The 17,781-nt window shown below is 36.0% G+C and overlaps 1 protein-coding gene across 3 annotated transcripts in view; it reads left to right on the top strand.

Moving 5' to 3' along the window:
- The window catches only part of LOC126773795 (cationic amino acid transporter 3), a 54,943-nt gene that overhangs the window by 6,387 nt on the left and 30,775 nt on the right, over nt 1-17,781 (top strand). The window contains exon 1 of one of the 3 annotated variants that reach the window (XM_050494976.1): nt 545-594. The exons of the other annotated variants lie outside the window; for them this stretch is intronic. The gene's annotated coding sequence lies outside the window, so the exon portion shown is untranslated. Of the gene's footprint in view, nt 1-544; nt 595-17,781 lie in introns of those variants that run through there. 3 annotated transcript variants of the gene reach the window in all.

The raw sequence follows: 17,781 nt of genomic DNA, 5'->3' as shown, positions 1-17,781 counted from the left end.
TTGGAATAGCGTGGTGGAATAAGCTTCTCCTCAAAAGGTAGAGGAGGCCTTAGCCCAGCAGTGGTACATTAACCGACTGTTATTGCACTGTACTATGTTACTTACTAATAAATAGGGAGAACTTCTTTTTGTAGTGTCTAACTGAAATAGCTACCAAACCAATATACATTAAACTTCAGAAACTCCAGAAGATGCAGCGAGTTTCGGAGAAACTTTTAGTATATAATATTATTACATAAGTAGCATAAGCGCTTCGCGGTTTCGCTCGCTTTAAGCTTAGACTTTTGACGTAACAAGCGTGAATTTCAGTCGTATTAAAAAAATCTCTACTCCGATTTATAAATTTGCATACCAAGCATGCATACCCATTACTAATAACATTTCCTATGCGAAATAAGTAAATAAATAACGCGTTTTATTATATAGACAGTAAATAAGCGTGAAGTTACGAGTTGATTTTCACACAGTAGGTACATTTTGTGTTGTGATATAGTAATATTTTGTATTGAATTATACAGTTGAAAAGTGTTATAATTGTTTCTTGTTGGATCTTCTTGATATAATCTACATGGTGGTAACTTCAAGTTACCGTTGGTTAATATATGTTAATTATTCAATATTCTCACTTTCCCAACCGGTGGTAGCGCTTGAAGATTTAAAAGGACTTTTAGTAAAAGTCTATTGATTTGATTTGATAAATTTAATTTGATCGTGTAAAATGATAATTTAAACATGGTATAAGGAGCCTTTTTAAATAATGTATAAATACATTTTTCGTATTTTTTATTAAACAACAGTTCACTAAGCTAAAAGAATATAAATAGAATTAGAATGTAAAATAAATATTATATAAAGTATTATATAAGGTTTATTAACATTACGTACAAAAGTATACATGAAACGAAAAATAATAATGTCCTCCTGACCGCGTTCGGCAACGGCGGCCAGCTCCCAACGGAGAATAGCCAATAATGTATAGCCTATTTCAACCACAAAAGGAGTAAAGACCAATAACCTACTTTGACATTGAATTCACGTGATATCATTGATAGAGTCGTCGAATAATCTATTCATTATGGATTAGCATAAAAAAATCGTTTTAAATAGTGAAATTGTTATCGGAACTTTGGAAATGAAATTAAAGGGGATTTAAATAGTTACGTGGAATAGTTTTGTATTATAATTGAAGGTAGAATTGTGAATAGTGCACGATATAGCGGAGCTATTCACAAATCACATGGAATACTTAAATGTAAAGTTTGTTTATCTGTACTTATTCTTCGATTGGAATAGGCGCTTGTATTTATTTTAATGCATATGTTTCTGCGTGAGAACACAGGTGTACTCTGTTAATCTCTCATTCTCTAATCCAATGAGACGGCAATCAGTCACGACATGTAGTTATCTGGTAAGGACTAACGGCTTTACGTGCTTTCTGAGGCTGTCTGTTGCTGACATTTTCTGGTTAAATAACATTTACTGAAAATTATATGCTAGTCAATAGATAAAAGAGGCTCTTAAAATAATCATGATAATTTGACTTTTCTAAATTTAATATGGATATCCAGACTAGCATATTGGCCACATGAAACACAAATTTTTATCGAAAGAAATATTAACCATCTTTTTTACCTCAACAATGCATCACCAACTGCCTGTAGTTACACTGGCTCACTCACACTTCAAACTGGAAGTTGAGGCAAAGAATGCAAGCAACATTTCCTTGTGGAATCGCATTCCGATAAATGAATTGCCACTATTGTCACAGGAGAAGCAATTAGAGGGCGCTTAAAACTTCTAGATTTTTTTTAATCACTGCAGTAACAATGTCAGGCAGTGATTTATTTTAGTTATGTCGTTTGACGTTTGCAATGTTATATACATCAACGCCGCGTGTCTATAAATAATTAATAAGTCAGCAATATAATTACAGTCAACCACATAACTTAGATATTATGGTTGGCAACGTGTTGGCAAATTGAATTTTTCAATGCCAATCAGTGGTAACCAATTGTTTACCCATTCAAAGCCCACCCAAACACCAAAAAAAGTCCAGATGGCCTAGTGGTAAGAACGCTTGAATTTTAACCGATGATCGTGGGCTTAAACCCGGGCAAGCACCACTGAATTTGATGGGAGTGGGACATTCACAGTATGTTACTCTTACCCATCTCTAACAAGAAAAATTATTATTATTAAGATATTATAAAGATTATTATTATATTGTTGCCCTTTTTAAATATATGATGATAAATATGTGTGCGAGTCTTAATATCTCATCGGTGCACGGAACGTTTAGCGATTTGAAAGTCGCAAGGTCAGCATTGACCCTTGGTCTTTTAATGGGCCACTTGATGGCGAGTGGCGGTAACCTTCGCCCACAGATTGGTACTTCAGTTAGTATAAACAACTTCATATATCGCAAAAACGCTGTCAACCATTGGATCTATGATGTTGCGTCCCTCGTGTCTCGAATAGCACTGGCTCTATCTCACTTTTAACCGAAACATCACTTTTTTTTACATTGCTTGGCGGAAGGGCAATGTACAAACTCGTCTGCAATATTTAGTGATTTAGGTGAGTGAGCCAGTGTAACTGCAGACACGAGGGTCATAACATCTTAGTTCCCAAAGTTAATGGCGCATTGACGATTTAAGGAATGGTTAATATTTTTTACAACGCCAATGTAAAAAACTGAGTTTTGTTTGGAGTTTGAATAAATTGTAAAGATGTGATACCTACAAAGAGAGGCCTACGTGCCCATCTAATACAAGCTTTATACTTCTACTGAACAATCATTGGTATTATTAGGTACGGGATATAGTACGTAATTATTCGAAATCAATTGACACAGTAGAGATGTATAGAATCTCCTGGGCACATTATATTTTTATAAGGACATGAAATCGTGACGTTGTGTTTTGTTTTGTCTATTATCAAGGTCAAACGGTTTTAGCATATAATATGTTCGTAGCGGTCTCGAACAATTTTTAAGATGATAATATCAGTACCTTTTTTGCTATCGCCAGTTTTATGGTTGCGACACCCTTGAATGATTTTAATTGATTTCTTGGGCTGTTTAATATTTATATTAATAAAGCTCATGTACATATGGTAGAACGAGTAGAGATAAACAAATCTCAATTCAAATATTCCATGTGATTCTCTAGTAGCTCTATTGTGGTAACTTTACTTCCGACATTCCGACACCAATTTCACCAACAAACGATTTTTTTTTCACGAATCCATAATGAATATCATAGATTATTAAATAAATTGTAAATACTATATAGTGTTAAAATTAAAGAAATATTTTTAAGTTTTTAATAAAACATATAAACATACTATTAAGCCTGTGTTCTGAAATTATATTTATTGAATTCTGAAAAATTAAACAAACAAAACTGATCTCCATAATATAATATTAGCATGATACATATATATTTTTATAGTATAGGTAGGCGGACGAGCATATGGCCCACCTGATGGTAAGTGGCACCAAACGCCCATAGACATCGGCATTGTAAGAAATGTTAACCATCGCTTACATTGTCAATGCCCCACCAACCTTGGAAACTAAGATGTTATATCCGTCATGCTTGTAATTACACTGGCTCTCTCACCCTTTATACTGGAGCACAACAATACCATGTACTGCTGTTTTGCGGTAGAATATCTGATGAGTGGGTGGTACCTACCCAGACGAATTTGCACAATGCCCTACCACCAGTAAAATATATATATATAATATAATGTGCAATTATTTTAATATATGTTACTTCCGCATATCGCAGGTAAGGTGCTTAATAACTGTAGTAGATTTATTCGCGAATATTTTTTGCTACAAAATTTTATGTTTTTCTTCCGTCATTTTTTTCCGTAAGTAATTATGTAAGTAATTAATCATACCAATATTATAAAGGCGTAAGTTCTTTATTTAAGGTCTGTTATTCCAGATTCACGCGAATACTACTAATAAGATTGATAATCGCCTACTACTACCAATACCTACTACTAAGAAGACTTACTACAAACAGTTTTCGGTCTCGTTCATGTATTAATACTCTATACACGTGTTAATCACTGTAAGGGTTTTCGACACAGATTAAACTTAATACACCGTTTTTTGCCTGGAAGAGATCGCTATGTAGCGATAAGGTCGCCAAAATATTTTTTCTTTTCTCTTTGTGGTGTACAATAAAGTATAAAGTAAAGTAGTTTCAAATAATGTTGATATCCACTAGACTGATTTCGGCAACTTCGGCCAATCTCAAAGGAGACTACGCAGAACATATTATAGGGTGCGCGGATGCACCGCATTTGCGTACACATTTGTACTCTCTATTCCTTTACTTTCGTAACCCGATGGGACGGTAATCCGACACGATCAGAAAGAGTTCGGGCGCAAGACCCGCGGACTTTACGTACTTTCCTTTGGTCTTATATTTGAGGTTTTTCTTTCCGAACAGGAAGTAGATTTTTTGACATTAAATAAGTAAAGGTAATTTTTCTATTTGTTTATTATAAAATTGGTAGGCGGACGGCTAAATGGGCAACATGATTGTTAGTGGTCCCCGCCTCCAATAAACATTGGTAATGCGTCATCAACCTTGGGAAATAAAATATTACGTTTTTGGGCCTGTAACGCTCATTCACCCTTCAAGCCGGAACACAACATGTTGTAATTGCTATTTAGCAGCAGAATATCTCTACCACCAAGATTTGTGAGTTTTGACTTGATTAATGATAATGAATGTAATTAACATAATTACACGTTTAGACGTCTTTACAGAAATTAATTACATGTCTACAGACATGAATTATTTTGTGGATACAATATATACATACAATGCAATACATACTAAAATACTCCATGTACTTATTTTAAGTAGGTACATGTATGGTTTGTGTGCTATTGAGTTCATGGACATGTTTAAACACAGCATGTAATGCGATTTTTTTTTTAACTTATTCATGTAATCAGTACGGAAGATCAAACAGCACTTCATAACGCCAATGCCACAAAATCATTGAACGTCAACAATGTGAAAATAAATTAAACAAAATGTATTTGTAGTCAAATATAATTTCAAATATTCCCATATTATAATAATTACTTTAATTTAATATCTTATTATTCATAGAAGTATGAATATACTTAAAATTGATTCTAAAGTTTGATAGCAAGTAGTATTTATTAGTATTTATCCAAGTGAATAAGGACAGTGATTTGTCTTGAGATTAGTAAGATGCTTTTCGAGTGAATCCGGATCGAATCGAAATAAATTATTTCTATTTTAATCGCCAGATCCAGTGTAATTTACTATTACGAGTCACATTTGTCAGTAATATGATTTATTTAATTTGAAAAAAAAATAACGGTAATTTGCCAAATGACAAGTTAAAATAACTATGTAAATACAAATTCTAGATATACTCTAAAGAAATGTTCCTTTACAAATAACACGATACAGTAACAACCCGCGATTTCGCCCACGTTTGAGAGGGAAAATATTAGGCGTCCTATGTCTCATTTTGTTCCCGTGACAACGTGTATGAAAATTTCATAGTAGTCGGTTGAGTCCAGAAAGCGTAACAAGCGAATTAACAAACTCACTTTGGTATTTATAATTTTAATTAGGATGCTATTCCTGTACGTTGTCTCATTATGTATTGGAGCTTGCTACCGAACAGTTTTCCTGCGACGCGGTTGGTGAAGTCAGTACGCTCACTCACAACGCTTAGAATTACTAACTTTTTTAAAACGTTTTTATGTAAACAAGGTTAGAACCATCGATCGTTGTTCGGCAATTGTAGAACTCGTTTTTTAAGCTGAAACCGAACATCAATATATATATTATTTATTAATTTAAAACGTAGCGATTTTAAATATGATCGTATTATATTTTATTCAACTGTTCGTGAATACAATATTTTTTCGATGCGTAACATGTAGTCACAACTTCAGGGTAACGGGAACGGTTAAATAATTTTCAATAAGAGAAACTACTGAGTTTCTTATCGGTTCATCTCGGTAGAAACCACATTCCGAACCGGTGGTTGACGATTTTTAAGTATTTGTAAAAGTAAGTAAATTTTGCATTATTAAAAATTTATAATTAAACATCAATAACTGTAAGAATTTAATACAACCTTTAATGTTTTTTTATAATCTCAGTCAGTCAGTAACAGCCTGTTAATATCCCACTGCTGGGCTAAGGCCTCCTCTCCCTTTTGAGGAGAAGGTTTGGAGCTTATTCCACCACGCTGCTCCAATGCGGGTTGGTAGAATACACATGTGGCAGAATTTCAATGAAATTAGACACATGCAGGTTTCCTCACGATGTTTTCCTTCACCGTTAAGCACGAGATGAATTATAAACACAAATTTAAGCACATGAAAATTCAGTGGTGCTTGCCCGGGTTTGAACCCACGATCATCGGTTAAGATTCACGCGTTCTTACCACTAGGCCATCTCGGCTTTTTTTTATGTACATATATATATGTTTATAGATTATAGATAATGATATTAACGCACAATCCACACTACTGTGACTAGCACCATGAAAATTTGTCACCAATCCACATACATATTTGATTGGTGGTACCGTAGTTTGTAGGGTAGGACCAACTCTCGTGACGGCAAACGACATGATGCTCTTTTACACCATCATACCCTTCTACGGTCCAACGCCATCTACTCACTAGTGTGTGTCTGGCGCGTATACTATATATTTTATAGCTATATACGTTATTAATAATCAAAATGAAATACCTGAGAAAAACGACCGAAAGATACTCAGAAAGATTCTTTTTTTTTTCGTAACGTCATCTTTAACGTTGCTTGTTTTATAATTCCTTAAGCAAACGCGCTCGTTATTATCATCCATTTAATTGGATAAAAGTTATCCTTGGTCCTGTTATTTGTCTCACGAAAGTATGAATGACCCGGTTTTTTCGAAAAAGAGAGGTAATAAACTTATGCTTGTTCCGTTTTAATGATTCCGTTTTATTTTTAACCACATTATTTAGCCGTGTTTGCTTCGCACGAGTAGAATAAGGGTCGAAATAAAATGTTTATATCATATACTGTTATACTGTTTATAACATATCTGTATTAATATACAGTTTTACTACTTGTTTACGCTTTACATACCAATAAAGCTTCCAGTGGTCATGATTTTTTCTGACATCATAAACAATCATCAATATATTTCAGGCAATTCACACAAACCCTTAATCAATTATACACCTAAACCTTCCTCGTGAATTACTCTTTCCATTGGTGAAAACTATATGAAAATATGTTTGGTACTTTTTGAGTTTAATGCGTTCATACAGACAAACAGGACGGACTTTGTTTTATAATATTTAGTGACGTCAGCGACAGGACTCGACCCAATACATATCAATTAGGCAAATGCGCTCAAATTACCATTCTGAAATCAAGCAATGGATTATCAGCTTGAAGATGCAACTATGGTGTAAAATCGTTTTTTAAGCAAAGCTCATCAGCATCTCATTATTTTTCAGCGCTTCATTTGCTTCGTACAAAAATCTAAAGTATTTAATTATATTCAAACACTTTATTATCCTTCGCGATAAAGCGGCTTCAATAACAAAAACCCTTCAATGTTATCAAATATACGTCTACTAGTTGATAAACCATCCATAACGAGCGGTACTAACTGATTTTTATTCACGCTTAATTTGTGTTTATTATCTATCTTTTGGTCAGCGGGGAAGAAAAACATCGTAAAGATACCTTCGTGTATCGCATGTTATTCTTTTCTTTATAAATCTATAGTAAGTAAGCGGACAGGTAAATGAGTCACCGGATGGTAAGTAGTCATTACCTCGCATATCGCCAATGTGCAACCAAACTTGGTAAATAAGATATTAGTGCTTGTGCCTACTACACTGGCTCACTCACTCTTCCAACCGTAACAATACTACTGAGTATTGCTGTTATAACCCATACGGCCTTGCACAAAGTCCTATTACCTCAGATAGTCTTAATCTATTTTTAATCATTCGTAATCTACACATTAGAGAGGGTTAGCTATGAGAAAAGACAAAGCTCGCGGTAGAATGAGCTTCAACCCTTTTCCTCAACTGATGAGAAAGCCTTAGCCCAGCAGCGTTTAAATACAGATTACTAATTAAATAGAGACCGAAACAAAAGTAAATAACTATTATGGACATACACCATGGTTACAGTTTATTTATATCATGGAATAATTATAATATCCTGGGACATTATTCACACACGGCCATCTGATCCCAAAGTAAGCAGAGTTTGTACTATGGAAACCAGACAACTGATATACTACATACAATATGTTTCTTTTGTAAGTACATACTTATATAGATAATTAACCCAAGACTTAGGACAAACAAACATGTTCATGCATACAAATGTCTGCCCTGGGTGGGAATCGAACCCACAACCTTCAGCGTGAAAGGTAAGTATCTACCAACCACGCCAACCCGGCCTGTCAATTACGGAAAAAGTTAGTAACAATGCGGTTTGTATATAATATTGGTATGAATTAATACGTTTCAAGACGTTACATTGTTAGAATAGTGTGCGCTGCCGAGACAAGTGAACGGCGATTGCAATAAAATTAGGTAACAAATCTTCGAGCACGTGGCGTTACTTGAACATGCACGTGCAATTTAATATCAAACCTATTCACACAGCACTAAGACTCAAACTTGCTTATTATAAGATTGCAGTTTTTTTTTATTTTGATAGTGTGATGTGATTTCTTACGTCAGAAAATATAGTTTAATAATTCTATAAATCATTAATTTGACGTCACACCTGTTATGAAATACAACATTAACTGAACAGAACACTATATATTATATTTAAAAACAACCAATTGATAATTTTATTTGTTGTAGCAATATAACTCATATTTATTTAAAATTATTAATTATTTATATACATTATGCACGGTCTCTTTGAAATACTGCAAAAATAACAACGCGTGGTTTTTTTTTATTAATTCTATTATGAAATGAATAAAACGAATATAATTTTATTTATTATTAAAAAATAATAATGTCCTCCAGACCGATTTCGGCCACGGCGGCCAATCTCAAGAGAGATTAGCCAACTACGTAGGAGATATTATAGTGCACAAGTGTGTGCGCAAATACAGGTGCACTCTCTATTCCCTAACTCTCATAATCCGATGGGACGGCAATCCGACACGACCGGAAAGAGTTCAGGCGCAGGACCAACGGCTTTACGTGCTTTCCGAGGCACGGGAGTGTACACAATTTCAACTTACAGATTCCGGGCTGCTACTGAGAATTTTCTGACTGAAAAACCCAATAACTTTTTATTGGCCCGACCTTGGAATTGACCCAGGACCTCCGGGTCTGCGGCCTTACATCGAGACATACAGGCAAGCACTACTGAATTTTTAATTGCTTAATTTATGTCTATAATTAATCTTGAAGGAAAACATCGTGAGCAAACCTGCATATGTATCTACCAACCAAAAATGGAGCAGCGTGCTGGAATAAGTTCCAAACATTCTCAAAGAGAGAGCAGGTCTAAACCAGAAGTGGGACATTCATAGGCTGTTACTTATATTATCTGGAGTGCAAAAGTATTTAAACTACTCTGCGTCAGAGTAGTATATGTATCAAATACATATATCGCCGTGCGGTTTCGGCCGAGTAAGATAAAGCCACCAAATCTTAATTCGTGAGTTTCTTAATAAGAACTTATAACTTTTTTGCATGTAACTAATATTGACATTTATCCACGAACAAAAGCATCTCCACGAGTTGGCGTCCAGCTGACGGCTGGTCATAAGAGACTGGCAAAGTCTTTTCCTTGCAATCTATCTGCACAAATCCTATATAAATGTAAGGAGGGGGAGTCGATGTTAATGATTATTGAGAGATTATTGTCATGGAGTGCAGTGGCTGTACTTAGTGCTGTAACTATCGTAGTTACTTGGGATAACACCTAAGTTCATCGACACAAATATCAAATATTTCGAACCATTGATATGTTTGGGAACATGTGCCAAAATATAAAGCGAATATATTATTTACATATATCGTATGTATAACAGATAAACGGTTATTGAAAAATATACAACTTTGTTGTTAATTGTCGGTCAAGTGTTTATTCTAAGGTCTTCATGAGGCTACAACTGATAAGTTTCTTATCAGAATCCTATCCTTATTCTATTGTTTTGTGTTCTGAGTTTATCGTCATTTCATTCTTTATTTGTAAATTATATATTTTATTCCTTCGTTTATCTTTTTATCTCAGTGGTTTGTATTGCGGTTACCCACTAATGAAATATTCTACTACCAAACATCAATTGTATTCATTCCAGTTTGATGGGTGATTTTACGTTCACCATTTTATATATAAGACCTTGGAGTTAGAATCCGTTGATGTCCTACAGGATACATAAATATAATTAACTTAATACCTTAAACAGATATTTATAAGATAACGCTTAATATGTTTTTATTTCTGGCTAAAGTTGACTGTTATTGAAAATTAAATTCTCGTCTTCCTCTCTAATTAAAACTTTGTGCTGAGCCAAATACCACTTGGCAAACGGAAACCAGTTTGCGCACTGGAGCGTGTTTTTAAACGGTATTCCCACAAACCAAAAAACTGCTCACCAATCACTACAAGCCAGTGATATATATTACCGGTTTTCGGTTTGAGCATTTACTTGCATCACGTGCAGGAGATACAATACGCGAAATAATAATAATAATATCCTGGGACATTTTTCACAGACATTTTTCAGTTGTACAAAGTTTGTACTATGGGAATAAAATTTGTACTGTCAGATATAGTTACAGTGTCTGCACATATTGTAGTTTTGTGAAAAAAGTGGGGAATACCGGTGATTTAACTGACTATATTACTACATATATTACTAGTTTTTGCCTGCTCTTCACCCATGTGTGGTGAGGATTTATATTTCAGATATAAAATTGTATTAAAAAAATACCTATTTAACCAAGTTTTAACCAAGGTCCTTGGTTAAAACTTGCTTCATACCAATTTCGTCACAATCGATTCAGTGGTTTAGCCGTTAAAGCAAAGTAACAGACATACAGACAGACAGACATAGTTCCTTTCACATTTATAATATTGTTATAGATTATACACTAACGTAAATTATATAAAATGATCTACATTTTTTTTATTCTCCAAAGATTATGGTGTCTCCTTGTTTACCATTAAACATTGCTAGGCACTCGTATGTATTTTTTGTTTTGCTTGTTCACTACTATTTCATAATAACTACAATCGCCATACTATACACTACCATACGCAGCAGTAGTTCAGTGTGAGCCACGTCATATTTTAGTTACCAGAGTTGGTGGCGCATTGTCAATGTAAAGGGTGGTTAATATTTCTTACTGCGCCAATTTCAAAGGGCAGTGGTAACTATTCACCATCAGGTGACTAATTTGCCAATCCGCCTAAAACGAATTTGAATAAAACGTTTGATGTTTTTTATTAGCTTACATAATTATAAGCAGTTTCAATGTGAACTCGCTTTTTTATAATGAACAAGATCCATAAAATCTTAGTCGCAAGATGCGGTTCGGTCGTATTTTTCCTGCTTAAACACCTTGTTCCATTTATTTTATATATTCGACCTTTAAGAAAGCTGATTATATTGTGATAAAATCGTTGCCATATAAAGTATAAGAAGAAATATCGTGACAAGTATTAATTTCATCTCAACTTAAAGATTACAATTGGAAATTGTAGTAAAAGTCAAGTAAGTAACTAACAGCTTAAAATACTGTCCACCACACTGCTGGGCTAAGGCTCTTTCTCTTTTTTGAGAAAAGGTTTGGTCGAGTAAGCTATTTGAAGAAAGGCGTGGAGCTTACTCCACCACGCTGCTCCAATGTGAGGTGGTGGATACACGTGTCAATTTTTGTTCGCCACGTGCAGGTTTCATCACACTGTATTCATTTACCACCGAACACAAGATTCATTATAAACACAAATTAAGCACATGAAAATTCAATGGAGCTTGCCCGAGTTTCAATTCCGACGACTCCGAGTTCATCAATTTAATATTCTCGTCTTCTAACCACTGGTCTATCACGGCTCTTATTGTTATTACTCCAATTTTGATGTACGAATATTAACGATTTAACGTCTTCACAATTTGATATCGCGTTGTTTTGGATATCAATGATCATATTTTTCTAGCCATTGATATATGTGGAAAATATGTTTTGACATGAATCAAAGTATGAGAACATATATTATAATAGAATATATTATGTATTATATCAAGTGATCAACAGGTTTAATACCGGAAGTGATCACCGCTTGGTTCGAGGCACTCTAAATATCAACTTAAAAGCCGAAAGATCGAGAATGATGAGGTCTACTCTCCGACCTACCATGCTCCAAGCTGCTCAAGGCTCCGAAAAGTTCCAAATGGAACTTCAAAATCAATTCACCGCGTTGGAAACCATAAGCAGCATTGATGAGAGAACCGACACGCTGGTCAAAATACTGCAAAACACCTCCCGCAAGTGTTTTCCGCCACAGAGAAGAGACAACGCACCAAAACTCTGTGCTGAGACACTCGAGCTCATGAGAAAACGACGAGAACTACCATCGTTTTTGTCAGATAAGGCCTTAAACCGAACAATAAAAACGCTGACGCGACGCGATGTCCGACGCTCCAATACCCGTGCCATCAAGGCTGCGATTGAGCAAAATCGGGGATCGAAAGTGTTCGCTCGCAAGTTTGGGAGGCCGCGTCTGACAAAACTTAAAACTGAAAATGGTGGGGTCGTTACCTCTAGGCCTGAGATTGTCGGAGAAGTAGAGAGGTTTTATGGGCAATTGTTCTCTTCAAGATCGGATAAACCCGTGGGAATCAGTATTGATGACCAGCGCGCCCCTCTTATGCGCCATTACTACGAGGAGCTCCCGGTCGTTGACCAAGGCGAGATTAGGGCGGCTCTAGAACAGCTTAAAAACAACAAAGCTCCGGGAGATGACGGAATCACAACAGAGTTGCTTAAGGCAGGCGGGACTCCAGTCCTGAAAGAGCTAGCAAGCCTCTTTAATTCCGTCATCCAACATGGCAAGACCCCGGAAACGTGGAGCGGGAGTGAGGTGGTACTGTTTTTCAAGAAAGGTGATAAAACCCTCTTGAAAAACTACAGACCAATCTCCCTCCTGAGTCACGTGTATAAGCTGTTCTCAAGAGTCGTCACGAACCGTCTCGCCAGACGACTTGAGGAGTTCCAGCCCCCAGAGCAAGCCGGCTTTCGATCAGGCTACAGCACCGTGGACCACATCATACTGTTCGGCAGATTGTGCAGAAGACCGAAGAGTATAATCAGCCGCTGTGTATGGCATTTGTGGACTACGAGAAAGCCTTCGACTCCATCGAAACCTGGGCAGTGCTCGACTCATTGCAGAGATGTCATATCGATTGGAGATATATCGAGGTACTGAGATGTCTGTACAACGCCGCTACAATGACTGTCCACATCCAGGACTGTAAAACGAAGGCGATCGAACTGCGCAGAGGGGTGAGACAGGGGGATGTAATATCCCCGAAACTGTTCACCAACGCGTTGGAAGACGTTTTCAAGACACTGGATTGGACTGAGTATGGAGTCAATGTAAACGGCGAGTACATCTCACACCTTCGATTTGCCGACGATATCGTCATCATAGCAGAGTCGCTGGAACAACTCACCGAAATGCTGCATAGCCTAGGCGAGTCTTCCCGGTGTGTCGGTCTAGGTATAAACTTGGACAAGACCAAGGTCATGTTCAATAGGCATGTCGTGCCGGGACCGATATACGTCGAGGGGAAACCTCTCGAACTTGCTAGTGAATATACCTACCTAGGACAGATAATACAAGTCGGTAGGAACAACTTCGAGATCCGATCAGAAGCCGATCGAAGAATTCGCTTGGGATGGGCAGCATTTGGCAACCTTCGTCAAGTCCTCAAGTCGTCTATACCGCAATGTTTGAAGACAAAAGTCTTCAACCAATGCATCTTACCTGCCATGACATACGTGTCATGTACATGACATGTACATGACATGTCCACAAATTCAAAGTCGCTCAGCGTGCTATGGAGCTAGCTATGCTCTGAGTATCTTTGAAGGATAAGATCAGAAATGAGATTATCCGGAAAAGAACCGGAGTCACCGACATAGCTTGCAAAATTAGCAGGCTGAAGTGGCAGTGGGCTGGTCACGTATGTCGTAGGACCGATGGCCGTTGGAGCAGACGAGTCCTAGAGTGGAGACCGCGAATCGGCAAGCGCAGCGTAGGGCGCCCTCCAGCCAGGTGGACCGACGACCTTAAGAAGGTGGCGGGCACCAACTGGATGCGGAAGGCGGAGGACAGGGAGCTTTGGCGCACCTTGGGAGAGGCCTATGTTCAGCAGTGGACGACGATTGGCTGTTGATTGATTGATTGATGTATTATATATTACTTTATAATGACATAACAGTTAGACGTAATTTTATGGAGGCGTTCTTTTATATGATAAATCAATCAGTTTGTTTCACAATTTTACTTAATAAGATAATAAAACTTAGTAAGAACTAAAAAATTAAAATGTTTTAACCCATTTTTAATTTAAAACATCCTTAAGGATTCGGCAAAGAACAAAAGTAACGGCTTCTTAGGTAATATATTGGAAATTAACCAATTGCTTAAAGGCCATTTAAAATAAAATAATTATATAATGTTCTTGTTTTAAAGCCAAAATTATTGTTGTGATTAGATGTCAAACAGCTGAGGTTTTTTGCCGTTTCTTCTCAAGTGTGAGGTTACTAATCTTTAATAATCGAACAGATTAGCAAGTGTAACTTCTACTTGTTTTGTTGTGGGTAATGGCGTGTGCCACCTGGGCAGAAAATATCTCGCCAATGTCACATAAGAACCTGTATTGGAAAAATATTTTTAATCTGATTAAATATGCAAAGTCTCTAAACGCATTATAGTGTTGGTACTATTCAAAGTTGAAATTATTATATCAATATTTTTAATTCAAGCTTATAAAAGCACATATGAATCGTTCTGTTAGAGTATTCAATCAAATGTTTCCACTAGTTTGGTATATAGGCACCGGCAAGTAAATCAATAAATAAATAAATAATATCCTGGGATATTATTCACACACGGCCATCAGATCCCAAACTAAGCAGAGCTTGTACTATGGAAACCACACAACTGATGTACTACATTATATAGATAATTACACTCAGACTCAGGACAAACAGACATGTTCTTGCACACAAATGTCTGTCATGGGTGGGAATCGAGCCCACAACCTTCGGCGTGAAATGCAAGTATCTACCAACCACGCCAACAAGCCCGTCAAACTCACTAGCCTTTTACTAATTAATTAGCCTTAATTGTGAATATTTTCTAACATGAGATTGAAATAGATTTGTAAGCAAAGTTAATTCAACTGGGACTATTAAAACGTACTACCGTTACATTAAATTAAAGACCACTTGCTGCAGCGTGCCCAGTGCGAGTTATTTTACTTATTCGAAATGTATGGAATTTCGAATATTCTCACTAGCCGCCCATGTTTTTATTCCATACAAATCGCACTTTACGTCAACGCTATCGAATAAGTGAAACAGATCGTACTAGGGACACAGAACAATATAAAAGTTACAAACAAAAAACACAAAGGAAAACTGTTATCCTAAACAGTAACAGTACAGTAACAGCCTCTGAATGTCCCACTGCGGGGCTAAGGCCTTCTCTTACAATTGTGTAAAAGGTTTTAAAGCTTATCCACCACGCTGCTCCAATGCGGGTTGGTGGAATACACATGTAGCAGAATTTGAGTGAAAATAGACATATGCAGGTTTCCTCACGATGTTTTCCGTCACTGTCAAGCACGAGATGAATTATAATCACAAATTAAGCACATGAAAATTTAGTGGTACTTGCCCGGGTTTGAACCCACGGTCATCGGTTAAGATTCACGCGCTCTTACCACTTGGCCATCTTGGCTTTATCCTAAACAAATTGAAGTGAAATAAAAAACACGTTGGCGGAGACCGCAAATAAAATATTTTAAAGATGAAACATATACCAAAAATAATCTGTCTTATTCAATTAAACTTAAACGAAATTAATGGTTTTTGAATATTCTAGCGGATTTATATCTTTTAATTAGGTTTAGCTTAAGCTTGTTTTGAATATACGGGTAAGTAGGCAGGTTAAGTTTTCATTAGAAGTACATTTGCATAACTACTTTCTATTAGTTAACAGGATAACGATGACTAAACATGCAAAGGACATCAATAGCAGAACTTGAACTGTGACGATTTCTATTCTATAGAAGCTTCACTTTATTCTTAAATGTAGAGGTTCGTTATCACAAATATTTTAATTACTTAAATAAACGACGGGCCAGTTGACGTGGTTGATAGGTACTTGCCTTTCACGCCGAAGGTTGTGGGTTCGATTCAAACCCAGAACAGACATTTGTGTGCATGAGCATATCTGTTTGTCTTGAGTCTGGGTGTAATTATCTATTTAAGTACGTATTTGCAAAAGAAAAGCAGTATATGTAGTATATCAGTTGTCTGGTTTTCATAGTACAAGCTTTGCTTGGTTTGGGATCAGATGGCCGTGTGTGAGTAGTGTCCCAGGATATTACTAAAAAAATAAAAAAAATAAAGAGTAATTTCTCTTAATATAATCAAAAATCAGAATTCATTAATCTTGTATAATGACGATCCAATGGAACTTGCATAAAACAACTTGAATTCATTTTGATATGTGGGTTATACAATATCTTAATTATTTTTGGTGGACATAATAAAATAAAGTTAGTAAACCTATGATATAGGAAGTGGAATTTAAACATCATACATAATTAATATATTACGAAATTAAATAATAAATTATAATAATAGATTGCAGGTACCCATTTATCAGATAATCTAAAGAATATTGGGTGGTACCTACAACCGTTGCGTTCCGGATTAAGTGAGCCAGTATAACTACAGGCACAAAGGACATAACACCTTAGCTCCCAAGATTGGTGCGCGTTGGCGATTTAATGAATGTTTGAAGCTTCTTACTTCGCCAAAGTCTATGGGTGATGGTGACCACTTAACATCACGTGACCCATTTGACCTGTCTACCTATAATATAATAAAAAAATTAACGTATCAGTCACTGAACTGAATAATAAACGCTGTTTAATTCATTTTATGGCCGAAACTTCTATATAAACATACCAGAATTGCAATGTACCGTAGTTAACGACCTCGTATATTATAACTCGATATAAATATAATGTAATTCCAAGTAGAACCAGGGCGAACCAGTTTTATAAAATGTATTTGAGAGTTAAGAAATGAGTTAAATATGATATAACTTTGACTTGAACTGGTTGATTGATTTAGAAAGGTAAGATATATGTCTCAATGAACAGCAAATAACCCTTAATGGAGTCCGTTACGTAACGTCGCTTAATAGATATTTCATAAGCGATATGAATTCTTAATTATTTTATTTATTTGTTTTGTAATATATAAAATAATAATAATTTTTAATTTTTCTTTACAACAACAGACCTTATATATTAAAAAGTTATATATGACCGTAGATATATATCATAGTCTATAGTGTGTGAGGAGCATCTGAGCTAGCCATGTAATTGTCTGTGTTATAGATTGCCAGGTCCCAACCACTTGGCAACAAGCGCTTCAGTAGTACATGATTATACGGTTTT

The sequence above is a fragment of the Nymphalis io genome, chromosome 15, assembly GCF_905147045.1.
Source record: "Nymphalis io chromosome 15, ilAglIoxx1.1, whole genome shotgun sequence".
NCBI lineage: Eukaryota > Metazoa > Arthropoda > Insecta > Lepidoptera > Nymphalidae > Nymphalis > Nymphalis io.
The sequence above is the reverse complement of the archived record's forward strand: the minus strand, read 5'-3'. Positions and strand labels throughout refer to the sequence as shown.